The 23,682-nt window shown below is 35.6% G+C and overlaps 1 long non-coding RNA gene across 3 annotated transcripts in view; it reads right to left on the bottom strand.

Moving 5' to 3' along the window:
• Nucleotides 1–246: 246 nt before the first annotated feature.
• LOC135268339 (uncharacterized) overlaps nucleotides 247–23,682 on the bottom strand; it is a 627,138-nt gene continuing 603,702 nt past the window's right edge. For all 3 annotated transcript variants that reach the window (XR_010336633.1, XR_010336632.1, XR_010336631.1), the window contains 2 exons: nucleotides 2,380–2,494; nucleotides 247–288 (listed from right to left, as the gene is read on the bottom strand). This is a non-coding gene — a long non-coding RNA (uncharacterized LOC135268339). The remainder of the gene's footprint in view (nucleotides 289–2,379; nucleotides 2,495–23,682) is intronic.

Genomic DNA, 23,682 nt, shown 5'->3' on the forward strand with positions numbered 1-23,682 from the left:
GCAGGGTATAGTCCTTAATGGCTTCCCTTTGTTAGGAAAGGGAGTTCCCTGACACCTTTCACTTCCTGGTGACACCCCACCTGGCTTTGGCTTGCCCTTCTTGGGCTGCACCCACTGTCCAAACAGTCCCAATGAGATGAACCAGGTACATCAGTGGGAAATGCAGAAATCACCTACCTTCTGCATCAGTCTCACTGGGAGCCACACGCCAGAGCTACTGCTATTCAGCCATCTTGGAAACTCCCCCAAGAACCTTAATGTTTAATGGCTTGGTAGAAGAGAATGAGCCTGCAGAAAAGATAGAGAAGATGCATAGAAACAAATATATAATAAATGTTACATTACATCAGTTCAGCAAAGGAAATAAAGCATTTAGAGATGGAGGCAATGAGCAACAATGTCAAATGCTTCCAAAAGTTCATGTAGGATAAATAGTGAAAGATTTCCACTAGACTTAATGACATTGTATTCACAGGTCAGATTACAATAGAGTGAGAGATCTAAATCAAACTGGAAGGGGTGATGATTCAGTGATTGGTGACAACTCTCTTATAAAAATTTGTGTATGAAAAAAATGCGAACAAGAAGTTGGAAGGTCTATTATATTCATTTTATTTATTAATGCTTTTGTTTATATCTTTAAAAATTCTTGAATGAGAAATATTTTATGTTTAAAGATTATCATCAGAAAGAAAAAATGGGCTGAATACAATGAGATAAGGACTAATAAATAGTGGAGAGAGAATATATGAGGGGTTAGGTTGCAAAACACATGTGGGAAAGAGGCACATTTATGTTATTATCAGGAATGGAAAAGATGATGATGGTAAGATTATAGAATGGGTTTGCTTTTTCAGTAGAGATATTTGGCCTTCTGATGGCTTCTGCATTCTTTTAAACCATGGCTGCTTTGTCCAAAGTTTTTGAAGAAGTTGAAATTTAAAAAAAAATTGCAAAAAGCAATATACAATGAAGTGCATGCTACAGAAAAAACAGGAGTGATTGTTAATAACATTTCTTGCTAAGATATATCATCCCTTGAAAATCCTAACAGAAAACTAATAGAAAAAATATGTCTCTTTTCAGTATCACTTGTACTAAATTCATTCACTTGTATATGACTGTTACTAAGGGTTACAGAAAAAATTAATTATAAAAAGACTAAGGACTCTAAGTTTCTTATAAAAGCTAAGATTGAAAACAATTTGACATTTAGAATGATAAACTTTCCGTTTTGTTAAATGTATTCCTTTTTATTTGACTAGCATACTATTTCAACTACTTTCAAAGTGTTTGGTACAATAAAATACTTTTTCAAAAGTATTTTAACTTAATTGCAAAAATCTGGCTTTTAGAAATATACTGTAGTTTGTAAATGGTAGGGACTATAAATTGCATCATAGCATTTCCAGATCATTTACTTGGATGCTATATCTTCAAAATATTTTGAAGAAATGTTCACATTTGAAAAGAAAAATATTTTTAAATGTTTGACATAAACATTTTAAAAGAAAAGTACACTTTTTCTATTACAAATAATTCAAATCATTGACAAATTTGAAGTTAGAATAAAATTCAAAGTCTGTTAAATTTTAATAACGTTCATGTTGGTATTATCAGCATAAGCTCAAAATATCACAAACACAATAAATAAGTAGATTAGACACCTTCTCTGTTGCTATATCCATATTCTAATAAAAACTCCCACTCTTTTTCCAAAATATGGGTTAGCATTTTCACAACATTTATTTCACTGTTTAATTTTATTACTACTCAATTTCCCATGAAAGAATTAAGTATTAAAGATTGATAACACCAATTTTAATACTAGTTTTCAGATTACATACTGACAGCAAACCACTGAAACTATGCCTCAATCTCATTCAAAGTGAAATGCTATACAAAAACACACAAAATTTGGAATAGATAAATCAATCAGTACAAATATTTCTGCAAAAGTAAAAGATTTTTATATTTTCAGTGAAAAATTGTAAAATTATAGGTTTCATAGTGATTCTCAAACTTCTTTGTAAGCCTGGCACAATTTAGGAACTCACACAATCTGATCAACAATGGCTTCTATCTATAGCAATATTTATTGAAGTGGGGAAGGTAAACTGAAAGAAGAAAGTATAGTTTGGTGATGAACAAGAGTGGAAAGGGAATATATAATCAGCAGAAACAAAATAAGCGATTAAAAAACTTCCACATAAGAATATATTGGCTGGGTGAGGTGGCTGATGCCTATAATCTCAGCACTTTGAGAGGCTGAGGCAGATGGATCACCTGAGGTCAGGAGTTTGAGACTAGCCTGGCCAACCTGATGAAACCCCATCTCTACTAAAAATAGAAAAATTAGCTGTGCATGGTGGCAGGTACCTGTAATCTCAGCTCGGGAGGCTGAGGCAGGAGAATCATTTGAACCTGGGAGGTGGAGGTATTAGTGAGCTGAGATCACACCACTGTACTCCAGCCTTGGCAACACAGGGAGAATCTGTATAAAAAAAAGAAGAAGAAAGAAGAGGAAGAAGGGGGAGGGGAGGAGAAAAGAAAGAAAAAGAATAAGAATAAATTATCGAGAAGGCATAACTTTTCTCCCACCATTGAAAAATCACTAATTTGCTGTATTCGGCTCTGAGGTAGAAATCTGGCCCATTTACTGATACATATTTTCATCAGTGAACCCAGGGGAGAAAGAGAAAGAAACAGATCCAGATCGCGTTCTCTCCAGTTTGATTCTAGCTATTTGAGGATCAACATTGTAAAGCTATGTTTTTAAAATGTAACAAGTGCAAAAATATTCATTAGTGTATACACACAATGGAATATTTTTTATTCATAACAAAGATTGACTAATACATGTGGATAAACCTTCAAAAGGTTATTCTAAGTAAAAGAAGCCAGTCACAGGGTTCACATATTATATGATTACATTTATATGAAATATGAAATAGATAAATCCATATAGATAGAACACAGTTGGGGGTTGCCAGGGTTAGAGAAGGAGGGCATGAGAGAAAATGCTCAATGGATAAGGAGTTTTACTTTGAAGTGACAGAAATTTTTTGGAACTAGATAGTGGTGGTGGTTGTACAACTAATATTGTGATGTATTAAGTGTCACTGTTTATTTGAAAATAGTTCATTTTATAGTACATGAATTTTACCTCAATGCATCATTTTTGTAAAATTTAATGTACCTTATTACAAATGAAAATCTACTAACTTTAATAAGTACTGGTAGAATTTAAAGTCAGTGTTTATTACATAACAATACTAGCTCCCATTTATTATCTTTTAATTCACTTAATTATCCCTACAATCCTGTGAGGTATATGCTATAACTCACATTGGGAAACTGGAATACTCAAAGTTTGAGTTACTTACTCAAAGTTTGAGTTACTTGCTCAAACTCATGTAGCTTGAGAATGGCAAAGCTGAGCTTTACTTTTCTGACTTTAAAACCTATATTGTGAAAGATAAAACTACCATTTATTCAGCAATCCCATTACTGAGTATTTACCAAAAAAAATAAATAAATAAGTCATTGTACCAAAAAGACACATGCGCCCATATGGTCATAGCAGTACTAATTAGATAAGCAAAGACATGGAAACCATCTAGGTGCCCATTTACAATGGACTGGATAGAGAAATGAGTACATATATACCATGGAATGCTACACATTTATAAAAAAGAACAAAATCATGTCCGTTGTAGCAATACGATTGCAACTGAAGGCCATTATCCTAAGCAAATTAATGTAGAAAGAAAAAGAAAATATCTCATGTTCTCACTTAAAAGTGGGAGCTAAACCTTTGCTACATATGGACATAAAGAAGGGAAGAGTGGAAACTAATAACTCCAAAGGGAGGAAGGGAAGGAGTGGCACAAGAGCTGACTATGTTCACTGTCTTAATGAATGGGCCAAGAGAAGCCCAAACCTTAGCATTAAGCAATAAATCCTTGTAAAAAACCATGTGTGTACCCCATGGATATAAAATTAAAATGTAAATTTTAAAAAATAAATTGAATAAAAAGATTGTTTCAACACCAACAGAAAGGACATCCACTCAGAGACCCCATGCAAAGGTCACCAACTTCAAAGACCAAAGGTAGATAAATCCATGGAGATGGGAAGAAACCAGTGCAAAAAGTCTGAATTCTCCAAAACCCAGAACACCCTCTTCTCCTCCAAGGGATCACAGCTCCGCACCACCAAGGGAACAAAACTGGGTGGAGAATAAGTATGATGAATTGACAGAAGGCAGCTTCAGAAGGTGGGTAATAACAAACTTCTCCAAGCTAAAGGAGCATGTTCTAACCCAATGCAAGGAAGCTACTAACCTGAAAAAGGTTAGACAAAATGCTAACTAGAATAACCAGTATAGAGAAGAACATAAACAACTTAATGGAGCTAAAAAAAAAAAAACAGCACAAGAACTTCATGAAGCATACACGTTTCAATGGCTGAGTCAATCAAATGGAAGAAAGGATATCAGAGATTGAAGATCCACTCACTGAAATAAAGCAAGAAGGCAAGATTAGAGAAAAAGAGCAAAAAGAAATGAACAAAGCCTCCAAGAAATATGCAATTATGTGAAAAGATCAAATCTACATTTGATCGGTGTACCTGAAAGTGATGGGGAGAATTAAATCAAGTTGGAAAATACTCTTCAGGATATTGTCAAGGAGCACTTCCCCAACCTAGAAAGGTGGGCCAAGATTCAAATTTAGGAAATACAGAGAACATCACAGAGATATTCTTCAAGAAAAGCAACTCCAAGACACATAATCATCAGATTCACCAGGCTTGAAATAAAGAAAAAAATGCTAAGGACAGCCAGAGAGAAAGGTTGGGTTACCCACAAGGGAAGCCCATCAGACTCACAGTGGATCTCTCGTCAGAAACCCTACAAGCCAGAAGAGAGTGAGGGCCAATATTCAACATTCTTAAAGGCAAGAAATTTCAACCCAGAATTTCATATCCAGCCAAACTAAGCTTCATAAAGAAGAAAAAAAATTCTTTACAGACAAGCAACTGCTGAGCGATTTTGTCACTACCAGGCCTGCCTTATAAGAGCTCCTGAAGGAAGCACTAACCATGGAGAGGAACAAGCAGTACCAGCCACTGCAAAACATACCAAATAGTAAAGACCATCGACACTATTAAAAAACTGCATCAACTAGCAGGCAGAATAACCAGCTAGCATCAAAATGGCAGGACCAAATTCACACATAACAATATTAACAGGAAGAACTAACTATCCTAAATGCATGTACATCCAACACTGGAGCACCCAGATACATACAGCAAGTTCTTAATGACCTACAAAGAGATTTAGACTCCCACACAATGATAGTGGGAGACTTGAACACCCCACTGTCAATATTAGATCAACAAGACAGAAAATTAACAAGGATATCCAGGACTTGAACTCACATTTGGACCAAGCAGACCTAACAGACATCTACAGAACTCTCCACCCCAAATCCACAGAATATACATTCTTCTCAGCACCACATCACACCTACTCTAAAATTGACCACATAATTGGAAGTAAATCACTCCTCAGCAAATGCAAAAGAACAGAAATGATAATCAACAGTCTCTCAGACCACAGTGCAATCAAATTAGAACTCAGGATTAAGAAAGTCACTCAAAACTACACAACTATATGGAAACTGAACAACCTGCTCCTGAATGACTACTAGATAAATAATGAAAGGAAAACAGAAATAAAGATGTTCTTCTAAAGCAATGAGAATGAAGACATAAAGTAACAGAATCACTGGGGCACATTTAAAGCAGTGTCTAGAGGGAAATTTATAGCACTAAATGCCTATGAGAGAAGAGAGGAAAGATCTAAAATAAACATTTTAACATCATGATTAAAAGAACTAGAGGAACAAGATAAAACAAATTGAAAAACTAGCAGAAGACAAGAAACAACTAAGATCAGAGCAGAACTGAAGGAGATAGACATAGACACACACACACACACACACACACAAACCTTTCAAAAATCAATGAATCCAGGAGTTGGTTTTTTGAAAAGATCAACAAAACAGATAGATAGACTGCTAGCCAGACTAATAAAGAAGAAAAGAGAGAAGAATCAAATAGATGCAATAAAAAATGATAAAGAGGATATCACCACCAATCCCACAGAAATACAAACTACCATAAGAGAATACTACAAATACCTCTATGCACATAAAACAGTAAATTCATAAGAAATTGATAAATTTGGGGACACTTACACCTTCCCTAGACTAAATCAGGAAGAAGTAAAATCCCTGAATAGACCAATAACAAGGTCTGAAATTGAGGCAGCAATTAATAGCCTACCAACAAACAAAAATCCAGGTCCAGATTGGTTCACAGCCAAATTCTACCAGAGGTAAAAAGAGGAGCTGGTACAATTCCTTCTGAAACAATTCCAAACAATAGAAAAATGGAATTCTCCCTAACTCATTTTATGAGACCAACATCATCTTGATACCAAAACCTGGCAAAGAAGCAATTAAAAAAGAAAATTTCAGGTCAATATCCATGATGAACATTGATGCAAAAATTTTCAGCAAAATATTGGCAAACCAAATCCAACAGAATATCAAAAAGCTTAAACATCACAGTGAAGTTGGCTTGATCCCTGTGATGCAAGGCTGGTTCAACACATGCAAATCTGTAAACGTAATCCATCACATAAACAGAACCAAAGACAAAAACCACATGATTATCTCAATAGATGCAGAGAAGGCTTTTGCAAAATTCAACAGCCCTTTATGCTAAAAGCTCTCAATAAACTAGGTATTGATGGAACATATCTCTAAATCATAAGAGCTATTTCTGTAAAACCCACACCCGTATCATACCGAAAGTGCAAAAACTGGAAGCATTCCCTTTGAAATCAGGCACTAGCCAAGGACGCCCTCTCTCACCACTCATATTCAATGGAGTATTGGAAGTTCTGGCCAGGGCAATCAGCAAGAAAAAGAAATAAAGGGTATTCACTTAGGAAAAGAGGAAGTCAGATTCTATTTGCAGATGACATGATTGTATATTTAGAAGACCCCATCATCTCAGCCCCAAATCCCCTTAAGCTAATAATCAACTTCAGCAAGATTTCAGGATACACAATCAATGTGCAAAAATCACAAGCATTCCTATACACCAGTAATAGACACAGAGTCAAATTGTGAGTGAACTCTAATGCACAATTGCTACAAGAGAGTAAAATGCCTAGGAATACAACTGACAAGGGATGTAAAGGACCTCTTCAAGGAGAACTACAAACCACTGCTCAAGAAAATAAGAGGGACACAAACAGATGGAAAAACGTTCCATGCTCATTGTTAGGAAGAATCAGTATTGTGAAAATGGCCATACTGACCAAAGTAATTTATAAATCCAATGCTATCCCCATCAAGCTACCATTGACTTTCTTCACAGAATTGGGAAGGAAAATACACCTTAAATTTCATATGGAAACAGAAAAGAGCCAGCATAGCCATGACAATCCTAAGCAAAAAAAAAATAAAATAAAAAACTGGAGTCATTATGTTACCTGACCTCAATCTATACTACAAGGCTATAGTAATAAAGAGCATGGTACTGGTACAAAAACAGAGATATAGACTAATGGCACAGAACAGAGGCCTCAGAAATAATGCCACACATCTACAACCATCTGATCTTTGACAAACATGACAAAACCAAGCAATGGGGAAAAGATTCCCTGTTTAATAAATGGTATTGGGAAAAACTGACTGGACATATGCAGAAAGCTGAAACTGTATCCCTTCCTTATACCTTATACAAATATTAACTCCAAATAGATTAAAGATTTAAACGTAAGATCTAACACCATAAAAACCCTAGAAGAAAACCTAGGCAATACCATTTAGGACATAGGCATGGGCAAAGACTTCATGACTAAAACACCAAAAGCAATGGCAACAAAAGTCAAAATAGACAAATGGGATCTAACTAAATTTAAGAGCTTCTGCACAGCAAAAGAAACAATCATTAGAGTGAACCAGCAAACCAAAAGAATGGGAAAAAATGTTTGCAATCTACCCATCTGACAAAGGACTAATATCCAGAATCTACAAAGAACTTAACCAAATTTACAAGAAATAAAAAACAACACCATCAAAAAGTGGGCAAAGTATATGAACAGACACTTCCCAAAAGAAAACACTTATGCAGCCAACAACCATATGATGAAAAACTCATCATTACTGGTCAATAGAGAAATGCAATCAAAACCACAATAAGATACCATCTCACTCCAGTTAGAATGGCTATTACTAAAAAACCAAGAGACAGAGAGGAAATAAGATGGCCAAATAAACACAATTCTGGTGCACAACACCCAGAGAGAGAGATGCAGAAATCGAGAGATCTCCTAGCTCCAGCGGAGGTACCAGGTGCATTTCAACAGGCCTGGTCAGACAGTGAGCAAAGCCCAGACAAGGCAGACCAAGGTGGCAGGGGTGCTGCTTTACCCAGAAAGTGCATCTGACTGGTGAGTCGGAGGCGCCCCCTCTGGCACCCAGGTCCAGATAGAGTACTTCCCCCAAAGCCTTAGGAATCCACAGAACAGGGGATCTTTGCCAGTCAAGCACTGGGAATTACAAGCACAGAGTTGAGTAATAATCCAGGACAGTGTCCCGGATTGTCGCACAGATGTAAGCAAATGCATAAGCCCATAAGCCGGCTCGGAGAGCCTGCAGACCAAGATATCGCACCCTCCCCCTGCTGGAGAGAGGGAGCTCAAAGCAGGAAGACAGCTGGAGCCGCTGGGCAGGCCCTTTCCCCATGACCGGAGAGAGAGGGAGCTGAAAGTGGGGAGACAGATGATGCAGCTGGGCGGGTCCCTACCCTCTCCCACAAACCCCAGAGGGCTTAAGCACTAACTCTAGTGGGTTGTGTAGCCAGTGCCTCAGTCTGAGCCAAACCCTGAATGATCCAGCTCCATGGAGGAAAGGCACAACCAACCATTAAAGAGTCAAGACTAGCCTTCATGTTTTAACAAAAAACACAGAAAGCCTATGTAGAAATGGGGAAGGTGTTCTTAACCACCCAGCAGCGCCTCCAGGTCCAGCAGAAGAGGCAGGCCTAATCTTCCAACCAAAAAAGACACAGGAAGCCTACCTAGCAACCCAAAGGAGTCCCTAGAAACCCAGAAGTGCCTCGACAGGCAGACAAGTGACCTCATCAAGCAGCTCCCTGAGATCAGAGCAAGATAAATCTACAAAGATGGGGAAAAAACAGCACAAAAAAGATGAAACCATCAAAGACCAGAACGCGTCTTCTCCTTCGAGGGATCACAACTCCTAATCAACACAGGAACACAGCATGACCGAGAAAGAGTGTGATGAACTGACAGAAACAGGCTTCAGAAGGTGGGTAATAACAAACTTTTCTGAGCTAAAGGAACACGTTCTAACCCCATGCAAAGAAACCAAAAACCTTGAAAAAAAGGTTAGATGAAATGCTAACTAGAATAACCACCTTAGAGAAGAACATAAATAACTTGATAGAGGTGAAAAACACAGCACAAGAACTAATTGAAGCAAACACAATGTTAATAGCCAAATCAATCAAGTGGAAGAAAGGATATCAGAGATTGAAGATCAACTCAATGAAATAAAAAGAGAAGGCAAGACAAGAGAAAAAAGAGTGAAAAGAAATGAACAAAGCCTCCAAGAAATATGGAATTATGTGAAAGACCTAATCTGTGTCTGATCGGTGTACCTGAATATGCTGGGGAGAATGAACCCAAGCTGGAAAACACGTTCCAGGATATTATCCAAGAGAACTTCCCCAGCCTAGCAAGGCAGTCCAACATTCAAATCCAAGAAATACAGAAAACTCCAAAAATATTTCTCAAGAAGAGAAACCCCAAGGCACATAATCATCAGATTCACCAGGGTTGAAATGAAGAAAAAAATGCTAAGGGCAGCCAGAGAGAAAAGTCAGGTCCATTTCCCAAAAAGGGAAGCCAATCAGACTCACAGTGGATCTCTCAGCAGAAACTCTACAAATCAGAAGAGAGTGGGGGCCAATATTCAACATCCTTAAAGAAAAGAACTTTCAATCCAGAATCTCATATCCAGCCAAACTAAGCTTCCTAAGTGAAGGAGAAATAAAAATCCTTTTTGGACAAGTAATTACTGAGAGATTTCATCACCACCAGACCTGCCTTACAAGAGCCCCTGAAAGAAACACTAAACAGGGAAAGGAACAAATACCAGCCACTGCAAAAGCACCACCAAGTGGCAAAGACCAAAAATGCAATGAAGAAACTGAGTTAACTAATGGGCAAGAAAACCAGCCAGTAACAAAATGGCAGGATCAAATTCACACGTAACAATAGTCCCAATCAAAAGACACAGACTGGGAAACTGGATAAAAAGTCAAGACCCATTGGTGTGCTGTATTCAGGAAATCCAACTCACGTACAAAGACACAAATAGACTCAAAGGGATGAAAGAAGATTTACCAAGCAAATGGAGAACAACAACAACAAAAAGCACGGGTTGCAATTCCAGTCTCTGATAAAATGTACTTCAAACCAAAAAAGATCAAAAGAGACGATGAAGGGTATTACATAATGGTAAAAGGATTAATCCAACAAGAAGAGCTAACTATCCCAAATATAAGTGCACCCAACACAGGAGCACCCAGATATATAAAGCAAGTTCTTAATGACTGAAAGGAGATGTAGAATCCCACACAATAATAGTGGGAGACTTCAACACGCCACTGTCAATATTAGACAGACCAATGAGACAGAAAATTAACAAGGACATCAAGGACTTGAATGCAGAGCTAGAATACAGAATGCTCCAATATACATTCTTCTCAGCACCACATCACACTTACTCTAAAACTGACCACATAATTAGAAGCAAATCACTCCTCAGTAAATGCAAAAGAACAGAAATCATAACAGACAGTCTATTAGATTACAGCACAATCAGATTGGAACTCAGGATTAAGAAACTCACACAAATCTGCACAAGTACTTGGAAACTGAACAACTTTCTTTTGAGTGTTGACTGGATAAACAATGAAATGAAGGCAGAAATAAAGATGTTCTTCGAAACCAATCAAAATGAAGACACAACTTACCAGAATCTCTGGGACACTTTTACAGCAGTGTCAAGAGGGAAATTTATAGCAATAAATGCCAACATGAGAAACAAAGAAAGATCTAAAATTGACACCCTATCATAAAAATTGAAAGAGCTAGAGGAGCAAGATCAAAAAAATTGTAATAGCTAGCAGAAGACAAGAAATAACTAAGATCAGAGCTGAAATGAAGGAGGTAGAGACACAAAAAAACTCTTCAAAAAATCAATAAATCCAGGAGCTGATTTTTTGAAAAAATGAACAAAATAGACAGACTGCTAGCCAGACTAATAAAAAGAGAGAAGAATCAAATAGATGCAACAAAAATGATAAAGGGTATATCACCACTGATTCCAAGAAATACAAACTACCATCAGAGATTACTACAAACAACTCTATGCACACAAACCAGTAAATCTGGAAGAAATAGAGAAATTCCTGGACAGTTGCACTCTATCAAGACTAAACCAGGAAGAATTTCAAACCTGGAATAGACCAATAACAAGGCTTGAAGTTGAGGCAGCAATCAATAGCCTGCTAACCAAAAAAAGTCCAGGTCCAGACAGGTTCACAGCCAAATTCTACCAGATGTACAAAAAGGAGCTGGTTCCATTCCTTCTGAAACTATACGAAACAATACAAAAAGAGGAAATCCCTCTTGACTCATTTTATGAGACCAATATCCTGATACCAAAACCAGGCAGAGACTCAACTAAAAATGAAAACTTCAGGCCAATATCCATGATGAACATAGATGCAAAAATCTTCAATAAAATACTGGCAAACCGAATGCAACAGCACATCAAAAAGCTTATTCATCATGATCAAGTAGGCTTCATCCTGGGGATGCAAGGCTGGTTCAACACATGCAAGTCTATAAACGTAATTCACCACATAAACAGAACCAAAGACAAAAAACACATAATTATCTCAATAGATGCAGAGAAGGCCTTTGACAAAATTCAACAGCCCTTCATGCTAAAAACTCTCAATAAACTAGGTATCGACGGAACATATCATAAAATAATAAAAGCTATTTATGACAAACCCACAGCCAGAATACTGAGGTCATTGATCTATCATAAGTAGGTGTTGAACAATGAGAACACGTGGACAAAAGGAGGGGAACTTCACAAACCGGGGCCGGTTAGGGGTAGGTATAGGGGAAGGATAGCAAGCAGGTGGGGGCTAGGGGAGGGATAGCATTAAGAGAAATATCTAATGTAGATGACGGTGTGATGGATGCAGCAAACCACCCTGACATGTGTATACCTATGTAACAAACCTGTATGTTCTGCACATGTACCCCAGAACTTGAACTATAATTAAAAAAAGAAAAATCTGTTTTTTAAAATTATACCTCTCTATCCTTTATGGTGCATGCTTGAATTCTCAAGTACATACCTTTGCAGTAGAACTAGTATATCCCAACTGAAGACGTGAACTACATGGTCTTTACCTGCATTAAAGAAAACCTCGTAAGCAGTCACAGAAGTCAGGGAAGAATATTTGGAGACGAGAAGACAAAAAGGAGATAAAACAAATCTATCTGGAAGGAATATTTGTATTCCAAATTTTATGTGAATATATTGGAAATGTGTGAAAAGCTAAAAGTAATAAAACAATTTATTCTTTAAAATAACAATTGAGAAAATACCTAATATAAGATGATAATCATATGGAAACAACTAAGCAATTAATTTTCCTCATGAATCATAGACATGAAGGCATAAGCATAGGTATTAGTGTTTCATGCTGAAGGGGATGGATTAGCTAGTATAGGATGGAGACCCTGAGGACAAAGATGCAAGGTTGGCACATAAAATAGATATAAGTGGGATATGGGGGAATACTCTTTTGTTGAGTAGCTGTAAAATATGATAAGGCAGAAATCTAATTAGAGTGCCTTTTCAGAACTATAACTGAAGAGGAGCATATGAGCAAAAATTAGCAATAGTGAAATTATTAATACATGTCTTTTTCTCCCCCAAACATTTATACACACACTCACATTTATATGCCCACATGTATGCACATGTGTGTCTATAAAACACTGGACTAATATAAACTGCTCATTCATATTTTCCCCTTCTCCCATTATTTTTGGTAACATTTATCATACTTTTTCTAAGAGGAAAGTATAAGAACCAATTAACTCTAGTTGCTTTCAAATTCATCTATTTAATACCTAAGACAAAAATGTACATTCTAAAGATTTATGAAAACAGCACCAAAATTCTAAAGTAAACCAAAGGAGCTCATTTTTACCTTATCTTTTCAATAGTTACACTGCTACCTTACTATATTGATACTGTTGCTATATTTCTTTTTATTTGTAACCACCTATATGTTTGCCTGATGCTTTTCAGTAAGCTATGGAACTCCGAAAAAATATTTCTAGCATTTTATAACTCTGTATTATTATAGTTTGTGTCTCTTGTCATATGACTTTCTATCCATCATTATGGCTATCTTAGTTTCTATTACATTCCTGCCTTTATATGCACAGAAAGTTTAAAATTTTTTGAGATATTTTCTATATCACTTCTGGGATAACTGAATTTCTCTCACTGCATCATCTTCAAATAGGAGAAAGAGCAGAAAATGGTTAAAAAACAGATGCCAGATTTGCAAAATGTCAAGATATGCCTCATTTGGATATTCTAATTCCCTATTTTTTCAGTTTTCTGTATGTATTTATATGATGAGAACTAAACATTTAATCTTTGCTGAGATTTAATCTTGCTCAGTTTGTTTATTTTGCTTTCACAGGCTCAAGGTTTCAGCCGGGGGTGAGCTTACCATGAACCCTGAATATGTTCTGAAAACATTTCAGTTTTTCTGATGTCATTTTATCAGTTGGTAGTTTCTCACATGAAAGATAAAGGGAAATGAAGATATTTAATATCATGGAGCTTTATTTTGGTTGGTTCTAAATTTTCCTTGACATATGTAACTAGGTGTTTTAAATTACGTTCTTATAATTCAGCTCTATGCTCGCTCCACATCCCATGGAGAAGTCACTGTATTGCTGATTAATACTCATGTTATTCAGGCATTCCTGAGTGTACAGCTTGGCTTACTGATTTCCCTGAACATTCCCTTCGAAGTTTTCAAGTACCTCAAAACATTGTGTTATGGTTAGAAATTACTTTTAAAATGGAGTGTGAATATATTTATCTCAGGTTAACGGATCTCCTACCCCATAGACATGCAAAATAAATTTCCTTCAGATCCATTTATGTGACTTGACATAGTAAATATTAGGAAAAAAACTATATGCTATCCTGATTCCAAAAATATGCTTGGCATTATACTGGAAAGTGAAATTTAAAAAAGTACACTTGAAGCAAAATTTTTAAAAAGGGATAAATGTTTGAGGAAAAGTCATAATGACATTTCTTTTTAACTTTCCAAATAGAAACTGATTTATTTTCTTTGTGGTGTTTTAAATTTGATTTTTACTGCTTTGTTTGGTTTTTGTGCAAGCATACCACAAAAAAAGACCTTTAAACTCTGCCTATTATTTACTTTAAACCCATTGCATTGAATGATTTACTTTACAAGCACCTCTAGAAATTTGATACAGTATTATATGTTATCAAATCAAGGAATAGATCCTCTTAGAAATTAATTTATCAAAAAGCTCCTGTATTTGTGTTGAAAATTTTATGATCATATGTGTATGATTTTAATATCAAAAAAGTTTCAATACAAAAAGCTATTATTCGCATACTGTATATTGCTTGCTAATTATATCTGTCCATAATTTCTTTCTTTTTTTTTAAGTTCAGGGGTACATATGCAGGTTTGTTACACAAGTAAACTTGTGTTATAGGGCTTTGTTGTACATATTATTTCATCATCCAGTTATTAAGCCTAGTACTGATTAATCATTTTTCCTGATTCTTTTCCTCCTCCTACCCTACATTCTCTGAAAGGCCCTAGTCTGTGTTGTCCCCTCTGTGTGTCCATGTGTTCTCATTATTTATCTCTAATTTATAACTGAGAACATGTGGAATTGGTTTTCAGTTCCTGTGATATAGTTTGCTAAGGATAATGGTCTACAGCTCCATCTATGTCTCTGCAAAGGACATGATGTCATTCTTTCCTAGGTTGCATAGTACTTGATGGTATACATGTACCACATTTTCTTTATCCAGTCTATCACTGATGGACATTTATGTTGATTCCATATCTCTTCTAGACAATTAAATTTTTAAAAAAATAAATGAAATGAAGAAATCACCTGGATATCAGTAAAGAAAACAAAATGGGAAAATTCTGTAGTTACATTGCTCTACTGCACAGTCTCCTTTGCCCATGTTCTATCAGACACACTGAGTACTGAATTCCATCATCCCAAATTTCAATCTTGATGCTGCTACCAGAATACTATGTGAGCCCAAATAAATTATTTAATTTTTATGTAAAATGGGGATAATTCCTAACTTGCAAAAATGTGGAAATGAAATCAGATTGTGTTTCTAAAGGTCTTAGCAAGTTTCCAGAGCCATATAAAGAAAGCAATAATTAATAATTACCATCTTTGACTAATTTTTTTCCCCACATAAAAACATCTGCCCTGATATTAAAACCAGACAAGGGGCTGGGCATGGTGCTAACACCTGTAATCTCAGCACTTTGGGAGGTCAAGAGATCGAGACCATCTTGGCCTACATGGTGAAGCCCTGTCTCTACTAAAAAATACAAAAATTAGCCAGGCATGGTGGTATGTGCCTGTAGTCCCAGCTACTCACTGGGACTGAGTAGGAGAATCACTTGAACCCAGCAGGCAGAGACTGCAGTGAGCCACCAAGATTGCACCACTGCCTAGTGATAAAGCAAGACTCTGTCTCTGAATGAATAAATAAATAACCCTACAGGCCAATATCTCTGATGAACATAAATGCAAAAGTCCTCAACAAAATATAAGCATAGAAAATCCAACAACAAATCAAAAATACAACACACCATGAACATGTTGGATTTATCTCTGGGATGCAAGGATTGTTCATCATATAAAAATCAATAAATGTTATACATTACATAAACAGAATAAAGAACACAAATCTTATGATCATCTCAATAGATGCAGAAAAATATTTCATAAAGTTCAATAATCCTTTCTGAAGAAAATTCAACAAATTAGACATAGAATGAACATATCTTAATGTAACAAAAGCCACATATTCCAAACTCACAGCTAACATTGTAATGAATGGAGGAAAGCTTTTCCTCTAAGAACTGGAATAATACAAGAAAGCCCTCTTTCACCACTCATTTTCAGTACAGTATTGAAAGTCCTAGCCAGAGAAATTAGGAAAGAGAAAGAAATAAAAGACACCCAAATTGGAAAAGAGAAAGTAAAATTGTCCCTCTTTTGAGACAGCATGAATTTATATGTAAATAAGCCTACAGACTCCAACAAAAAACCTTCTTAGAACTGCTAAACCAATTCAGAAAAAGTTACAGGATACAATATCAATATAAAAACATCAGTAGCATTTCTATATACTAATAATAAACTAGTTGAAAAAGAAATCAAAAGAACAAAAGGGTAAAAGAAAAGCAGTACTATTTACAATAGCTACTAAATAAATAAATAAATAAAACAAGGAATAATTTTAACCAGTAAGTGAAAGAACTCTAGAATAAAAACTACAAACACTAATGAAAGAAATTAAAGAGGGGACAGAAATATTTTCATGGCCTTCTGGAAGAATTAAAATAGTTAAAATGACCATACTCCCAAAAGTAATCCACAGATTCAATTCAATTCCTATCCAAATACCAATAACATTCGTCACATGAATAGAAAAATAAATCCTAAAATTTGTATGGAACCACATAATATTTTGAATAGCCAAAGCAATCCTGAGCAAAAAGAACAAAGCTGGACTAATCACACTATCTGACTTCAAATATACAAAAATTTATAGTAACCAAAACAGCATGGTAGTGGTATAAAAACAGATACATAAACCAATGGAATAGAATAAAATTTAGAAACAAATCCATGTATTACAGCCAACTTACTTTTGACAAAGATATGAAGAACATGCCCTGGAAAAAGAACATTATCTTCAATAAATGAGGCTAGTGTAAGAATTAAAGAAAGAGGAAAGAAACATGAAAGGTGGCTTGTCAGTCAAGGACAGGTTTATTTCAGGGAAAACAAACATGAGAGGGGCTTCTGGCCAAGTTAGGTCAGAGGCACACTCTCTCACAGACTAAGAGTTTTTAAGGATTCAGTGTGGGAGAGTTTATCAGAGGCTTGGACTGTTTCTATGTCTCTTTGTTGTGCTTATCTGGGAGGGGAAGTTGTGGTTCTGTGCCCATACATCTTTCTGCAGCTGCAGGCATAACCCCCAAGTCTGCTTTTAGCTTCCCTATCTTAGTGCACCTGAAGGGAAAGAAGTGTGCTTACTAAGAACCACTGTTTTACTCTGGTCCATTGAATGAGGGTGAAGTTTGGCAGTTACACAAGAAACTTTTTCTCCACCTCCCTCTGTGCCCGAGCCATCTTACCTGTGTTTTTTCTGTCTATTCTTTCTGGCTGCTTGTAGTAGGAAGAGAAGTGATTATATTGAAATGCATGAGGCTAGAAAGGGAACTGGAACTTAGAGTGGTGGAGTTTGTCCAAGATGACGGTGCTCCTGCTCTGCCAGTTAGGAAAACTGTATATTCATGTGCAGAAAAATAAAATGTATCCCTGTCTCTCAATATATATTAAAAAAATAGATTAAAGACTTAAACATAAGTCTTGCAACTTTAAAACTACTAGAAAGCATACACGTAATGTTCAGGACATTGGTTTAGGCAAAGATTTTATGGCTAAGACCTTAAAAGTACAGGCCAAGAAAACCCCAAAACAGACAATGAGAGTATTTTAAACTGAAAAGTTTCTGCAAAGCAAAAGAAATAATCAACAGTCTACAGCCATACTACCCTTAATGTGCTTGATCTCGTCTGATCTCTGAAGAAATGATCAACAGAGTTAAGAGACAAAATGCAGAAAGATAAAATATTTGGAGTCCATTTATCTGACAAGTGACAAATATCCAGAATATGCAAAGAATTCAACAGCAAAAAAGCAAGTAATCCAATTAAAAAGTGGGCAAAGAAACTAAACAGACATTTCTCAAAAAAAGACATACACATGGCCAAAATACATATTTAAAAAATGCTCAACATCACTAATCAGAGAAAGAAAAATCAAAATGACAATGAGTTATCACCTCATCTCAGAGTGGCCATTGTCAAGACAAATAACAAATGCTAGCAAGGATGCAGAGAAAAGGGAATTCTTTTACACTGTTGGTGGGAATGTAATTTAGTACAGCCATTATGAAAAACCGTTTAAGGTTTCTTGAAAAAGTAAAAATAGATCTAGCATATCATCCAGTATTCCCGTTACTGGGTATTTATTCAAAGGAAAGGAAATCAGTATATCAAAGAGATAGTTGTACCCTCATGTTTACTGCAACTCCATTCATAATAGCTAAGATATGGAATCAACCTAAATGTCCACAAACAGATGAATAAATAAAGAAAATATGTTATGTACATAATATAATACAGTTCAGCCATGAAAAGAAGAGTGTTATGTACATCATTAATTAACTTAAAAATAGTCAATATGATTATATTATAGCAGATGAGGAAAACATGGTTAGAGATGTGTGCAAGGTGATAAAGACATCACACAATGCTTTCTAGGTTAAAATTCAGCATAATAAATTATGTTAATATATGGAGAACTAATAAATCAGCCTTATATTCTTGTCATAAGCCTTTCTTTACTATAGTGAATTACTCAGTGCTCTCCTGGATTCTATTTACTAATGTTTATTTATATATTTTGGTTCACATTAATGTGGATATTGACCTATTAGGAAAAGAAATCTCTTTTTCTGCTTCCTTTATCGGTTATTGACATTAAAGTGTTCAGCTTCTTAAAATGAATTAGTGAGAATTTTATTGTTTTGTGGTTCCATAAGTTAAAAATGTTTTTTCAAAAGATAGCCTTCAACTAAAAATCTATTAGGATTTGCCAATAGATCTGTGTCTTTTTAAATATGTGGAACTATATTTACTTTTATAATATTTTTCTTCTTAATTTGCCTGCTCAATTATTTTATATTTTTTCTAGCATTAATATTTTGTTTAGGAAATGAGTCAATAATTATAGATTTAATTTTTTTGAAAAAGCATAGCATTGTACCTGATACTTTTATATCAGTTTTAATCTCTCCCATGACTATATTTGCTGTTAATTTTTAATAAACTGTTTCTCTCTCCTATTTTAATTAGATTAAAAAATTATAGAAAGCCTGAGAGAAGTAATTCTAGGAAAAAATTACAGAAAGACTGAGAGTGTTGTGTGGAAAATGCAGGTATTATATTTTTAAATACTTTTTACTGTATTTTGTTTATAATTAATTCATTTTAGATTGGCATTTAATTTATTCTTAGTAAATTTTGCTCTAAATTTTCTAATTTATTAATATAAATTATTTTTTCTTTCTTTTTAAATATAAACACATTTAAATTATATAATTTGCTTTCAGTACAGTTTTAATTGCATCCCCAAAATTTTCTATATTCTTTATTTGACTACATTTATGATCTGTCCTTTTATTTTTAAAAGTCTCAGTTATACAGGGTATTTTTCCAGTACATTTCTTAATGTCAAAAGAGATTTTGTTTGATGTCATCTTATGCTTAAGGCATTTCATACTTGTAAATATCAAAATATTTAATTTTTGGACTTTTATAAAGGAGTTCCTGCCTGTGCTGATTTCTGCTTATGGGTGCTAGGTCCCCTACTAAATTGGGTTTTTTATATTCGTGGTGCATTTAATAAAATCTGTATGATCTGATCCTGCCATTTTGATGCTGACTGGCTGTTTTGCCCCTTAGTTGATGCAGTTTCTTCATTGTGTTGATGCTGTTTACCATTTGGTATGTTTTTGGAGTGGCTGGTACTGCTTGTTCCTTTCTATCTTTAGTGCTTCTTTCAGGAGCTCTTGTAAAGCAGGCCTGGTGATGAAATCTCTGAGTAATTGCTTTTTCTAAAAGGATTTTATTTATTCTTTGCTTATAAACCTAAATGTAATTGGGCTAAATGCCCCAATCAAAAGACACAGACTGGCAAATTGGATAAAAAGCCAAAACCCATCGGTGTGCTGTATCCAGGAAACTCATCTCACATGCAAGGATACACAAAGGCTCAAAATAAAGGGATGGAGGAAGATTTACCAAGCAAATGGAGAGCTAAAAAAAGCAGAAGTTGCAGTTCTCGTCTCTGATAAAATAGACTTTAAACCAACAAAGATCAAAAGAGACAAAGAAGGACATTACATAATGGTAAAAGGATCAATGCAACAAGAAGAGCTAACAATCCTTAATATATACGCACCCAATACAGGAGTAACCAGATATATAAGGCAAGTTCTTAATGACTTACAAAGAGACTTAGACTCCCACACAATAATACTGGGAAACTTTAACACTCCACTGTCAATATTAGACAGATCAACAAGACAGAAAATTAACAAGGATATCCAGGACTTGAACTCAGACCTGGACCAAGCAAACCTAATAGACATTTATAGAACTCTCCACCCCCAAATCCACAGGATATACATTCTTCTCAGGACCACATCACACCTACTCTAAAATCGACCACATAATTGGAAGTAAATCACTCCTCAGCAAATGCAAAAGAATGGAAATCATAACAAACAGTCTCTCAGTGCAATCAAGTTACAACTCAGAATTCAGAAACTAACTCAGAACCGCAGAGCTTCATGGAAACTAAACAACTGGTTCTTGAATGTTTACTGGATAAACAATGAAATGGAGGCAGAAATAAAGATGTTCTTTGAAACCAATGAGAATGAAGACAAAACATATCAGAATATCTGGGACACATTTAAAGTAGTGTCTAGAGGAAAATATACAGTAATAAATGCCCACATGAGAAGCAAGGTAAAATCTAAAGTTGACACCCTATCGTCAAAACTGAAAAAGCTAGAGGAGCAAAATCAAAAAAAATGCAAAAGCTAGCAGAAGACAAGAAATAATAAAGATCATAGAAGAACTGAAAGAGATAAACACAAAAAACTCTTCAAAAAATCAATAAATCCAGGAGCTGATTTTACGAAAAGATCAACAAAATAGACCACTAGCCAGATGAATAAAAAAGAAAAGAGAGAATAATCAAATAGATGCAATAAAAAATGATAAAGGGGATATCACCACAGATTCCCCAGAAATACAAACCAACATCAGAGATTATTACAAAAAACTCTATGCACATAAACTAATAAACCTGGAAGAAATGGATAAATTCCTAGACACTTGCATCCTCCTAAGCATAAACCAAGAAGAAATTAAAACCCTGAATAGACTAATAACAAGGGCCAAAGTTGAGGCAGCAATCAACAGCCTACCAACCAAAAAAAGCCCAGGTCCAGATGGGTTCACAGACGAATTCTCACAGACATACAAAGAGGAGCTAGTACCACTCCTTCTGAAACTATTCCAAATAATCCAAAAAGAGGGAATCTTTCCCAAATCATTTTATGAGACCAACATCATCCTGATACCAAAACCTGGCAGAGACTCAATGAGAAAAGAAAACTCCAGGCCAATATCCATGATGAACATAAATGTGAAAATCTTCAATAAAATACTGACAAACCGATTGCAACAGCACATCAAAAAGCTTAACCACCATGATCAAGTAGGCTTCATCCCAGGGATACAAGGCTGGTTCAACATACACAAGTCTATAAATGTAATTCACCCCATAAACAGAACCAAAGATGAAAACCACATGATTATCTCAATTGATGCAGAGAAGGCCTTTCACAAAATTCAACAGCTCTTTATGCTAAAAACCCTCAATAAACTAGGTATTGATGGAACGTATCTCAAAATAATAAAAGCTATATATGACAAACCCATGGCCAATATCATACTGAATGGGCAAAAACTGGAAGCATTCCCTTTGAAATCTGGCACTAGACAAGGATGCCCTTTCTCACCACTCCTATTCAATATAGTATTGGAAGTTGTAGCCAGAGCAATCAGGAAAGAAAAAGCCATAAAGGATATTCAATTAGGAAAGGAGGAAGTCAAATTGTCTTTATTTTCATACAACATGATTGTATATTTAGAAGACCCCATTGTCTCAGCCCAAAATCTCCTGAAACTGATAAAGAGCTTCAGCAAAGTCTCAGGATACAAAATCAATGTGCAAAAAATCACAAGCATTCCTATACACCAATAAGAGACTTAAAGAGTGCCAAATCAAGAACGAACTGCCATTCACAATTGCTACAAAGAGAATAAAATACCTAGGAATACAACTAACAAAGAACGTAAAGGATTTCTTTAAGAAGAACTAGAAACCACTGCTCGATGAAATGAGAGGACACAAACCGATGGAGAAACATTCCATGCTCATGGTTAGGAAGAATCAATATTGTGAAGATGGTCATACTGCCCAAAGTAATTTACAGGTTCAACGCTATCCCCATCAAGCTACCAATGACCTTCTTCACAGAACTGGAAAAAAACACCTTAAACTTCATATGGAACCAAAAGAGAGCCCACATAGCCAAGTCAATTCTAAGCTAAAAGAACAAAACTGGAGGCATTACACTACCTGACTTCAAAGTATACTGCAAGGCTACAGTTATCAAAACAGCATGGTACTGGTACCAAAACAGAGATACAGACCAATGGAACAGAACAGAGGCCTTGAAGGCAACACTACACATCTACAACCATCTGATTTTTGACAAACCGGACAAAAACAAGCAATGGGGAAAGGATTCCCTGATTAATAAATGGTGTTGGGAAAACTGGCTAGCTATGTGCAGAAAGCAGAAACTGGTCCTCTTCCTGACACCTTACACTAAAATTAACTCCAGATGGATTAAAGACTTAAACATAAGACCTGACACATAAAAACCTTAGAAGAAAATCTAGGCAAAACCGTTTAGGACATAGGCAGCACAGGCAAGGACTTCATCACTAAAACACAAAAGCATTGGCAGCAAAAGCCAAAATAGACATATGGGACCTAATCAAACTCCATAGCTTCTGCACAGCAAAAGAAACAGTCATTAGAGTGAATCGGCAGCCAACAGAATGGGAAAAAATTTTTGCAATATACCCATCTGACAAAGGGATAATATCCAGAATCTACAAAGAACTAAAACAGATTTACAAGAGAAAAACAAACAAGCCTATTCAACAGTGGGCAAAGGATATGAACAGACACTTTACAAAAGAAGACATATATGAGGCCAACAAACTTGAAAAAATGCTTATCATCACTGGTCATTAGAGAAATGCAAATCAAAACTACATTGAGATACTATCTCATGCCAGTTAGAATGGCAATCATTAAAAAATCTGCAGACAGATGCTGGAGAGAATGTGGAGAAATAGAAACACTTTTACACTGTTGGTGGGAGTGTAAATTAGTTCAACCATTGTGGAAGACAGTGTGGCAAT

The sequence above is a fragment of the Aotus nancymaae genome, unplaced genomic scaffold (genome assembly GCF_030222135.1).
Source record: "Aotus nancymaae isolate 86718 unplaced genomic scaffold, 86718_ANA_hifiasm-v0.15.2.pri h1tg000040l, whole genome shotgun sequence".
Lineage (NCBI taxonomy): Eukaryota > Metazoa > Chordata > Mammalia > Primates > Aotidae > Aotus > Aotus nancymaae.